Source organism: Plectropomus leopardus, chromosome 13 (assembly GCF_008729295.1).
Source record: "Plectropomus leopardus isolate mb chromosome 13, YSFRI_Pleo_2.0, whole genome shotgun sequence".
NCBI classification, from domain to species: domain Eukaryota; kingdom Metazoa; phylum Chordata; class Actinopteri; order Perciformes; family Serranidae; genus Plectropomus; species Plectropomus leopardus.
In genome coordinates this window covers 935,079-937,385 of record NC_056475.1, presented here as the reverse complement: position 1 = coordinate 937,385, position 2,307 = coordinate 935,079, and the positions used below count along the sequence as shown (strand labels likewise).

Below are 2,307 nucleotides of genomic sequence, written 5' to 3'. Positions count from 1 at the left end.
TTTCGGAGTGACTGCAGACATCATCCGCTGTCATTGCACCATTTCTCAGTCTGAGGGTGAAGACAGAAGATCGATTTTGAGTCAGTTTACATCGAAATTGAAAACCTAAAACCTTCTTTATATTTGAGCAGTGCAAGAAAATCACCAGGAGAAAATGCTTATATTGTAAATTTCTGCAAACCTCAAATATGCTACATTTATGCATTATGTGTGAATATAAAATACAATACAACGATGCTGTGGTTAACATGTAGTACCACTCATTTTTTATAATGTGTTTCTCTTTTACTTTATCTCGATGCTTTTGATGTTTTATGTAGAGCATTTGGAATTGCCCTGTTGCTGACATGTGCAATAGAAATAAACATTACTTTTATTGCATGAACCCACTAAAACCTGAACAAGTTGGCTTCTTTTTACTTCAAAAATGGGAAATGAGCAACTTAACAAAAAATTGCCCTAAAATTATCTGGGGAAAAAGACGAAACAAACCACAGAAACAAACAAGAAAATGACCTTTAAAAGCGCTAAAATAAATAAATATATATTTTTCTGTTGCACACTTGAATTTTAATTGTTCAATTATACAACGTATAAATCTAAAAAAAAAAATTTTGTTTTTAAAATATCTGTTACAACCCCTCTCCTGTACAGCTTATTTTCATATCATTCTCTTCTTGTCACCTAATATTTTTATTCCAGTTTGCATTAATTTCTTGTAAAGCTAACAACTGCTTCTCCCCATGTTTTTAAATTTAAAAATCCATCCAATCCACCATTTTTTCAGGTTTCAAAAGTGTAAATCTTTGTGAAAGGCCTCTGAACGCAGCACAAAAAACTGATGTTGATCCAGGTGTTTAACAGTTAACTACGTGAAAATAAGAATACTTGTGTGCTTTTAACAGTTTTATTTTGTGCCATTTATGTTTTTTAATTCATTTTGTTATTGATGATTGTTCTGTTTTGTTGTTTATAATTTTGCTGCTTCTATAAACAAGAACTAATAATATTTACGGTCTCGTTTTTACCAGTGGGACCTGAACGCAGCAAAATGGCCGCAGCGTGCAAACACAACTTCTTCTCCAAAGTCTCAAACACCATTTAATGAGAAAAACGCGGGATTGTGCGTGACACACCGGAGCAGGTAGAGATAATGTTGTCTGCCAGCAGGTAGCATCACGCACAGCCGGTGACGGTGATGCTAACACGTTAGCCTCCTCTCAGTGGGAAGCTAACGGGATTCAGCACAGACGCGTCTGTTCGCACGGAGCGGCTGAGTATGAGCACTTACCGGACACCGGAGCACACACCGGTGTCTCCGGTGGTGGGAGAGGTTGGAGAGGTCTGCGGTCATGAAGATTTCGAGCCAAAACTCCTCACGAGCTGCAGCTGCACGCCCCCAAATCCTGCAGCTGCACATGTAAACTCCCCCTGACACGGAGGCGTTCAGGAACGCGTCGGAAATTCAGTTTTCAGGGGCCACGCCTCATTTTTTGCAGAGTACAAATAACAGATAATTATCCAATTTGAACAAGAAATCACCACAAGAAATCATAGTGTAATTATTTTTGCGATCTTGGTAAGCTGGTGTAATATGTACTTTAACATAGAAAAGGATTTTAGCCTTGTTTCCGCCCGGTCTCGAACCGGGGACCTTTCGCGTGTTAGGCGAACGTGATAACCACTACACTACGGAAACGCGCTGAGAGGAAGGGGTACACAGGGATCATTTTGAAAACTGTGTTTTTCACAGTCCTGAAAAGATTAGATTTGTTTTAAATTATTAATGGATCGACAATTAATCTGATTTTAATGCATCAGTTTGTGGTCTGGGGCCTAACAATTTCTAGGTGCCTTTCTAGACCACAGCCTCTTTGCCTAAAACTGCAAACATGCCGATTAAAATGGTTTGCTTTATGGTTGAAGAATTGAAGGATAGATAAAGGGACAATGCACAAGTTTAATGAGTACGACCATGAGTATAGAGAGCTGCAGGGATGATGTTTTTCGACACCCTGGTTAGCTCCTCAAAAGGCCCATGGGATTTTTCCATTAGATTTTGGATTGCTGTAGAAAATGAGGTCCATGAATAATAAAAAATAATAAAAACAAAAAAAAGGTTCTTGTGAGTTTTGTTAAGAAAGATGGACAGCTTTTTTATGATATAAACCAGGGATGTCCAAACGTTTTTGAATGGGGACCAGATTATATCATGTGAAAACGCCTCGGGGCCAGCTGATTCTCACATCATATGGGTTTTCAAAAAATCACAAATAAGTGAGACACGCACAGCTGTTTCATCTTTCA

At 38.4% G+C, this 2,307-nt stretch overlaps 1 non-coding gene across 1 annotated transcript; it reads right to left on the bottom strand.

Annotated features, from left to right (window-relative positions):
- Nucleotides 1–1,626: 1,626 nt before the first annotated feature.
- trnav-aac lies at nucleotides 1,627–1,699 on the bottom strand. Its single transcript has one exon. It is a non-coding gene; the product is annotated as a tRNA-Val (tRNA).
- Between the last annotated feature and the right edge of the window lie 608 nt (nucleotides 1,700–2,307).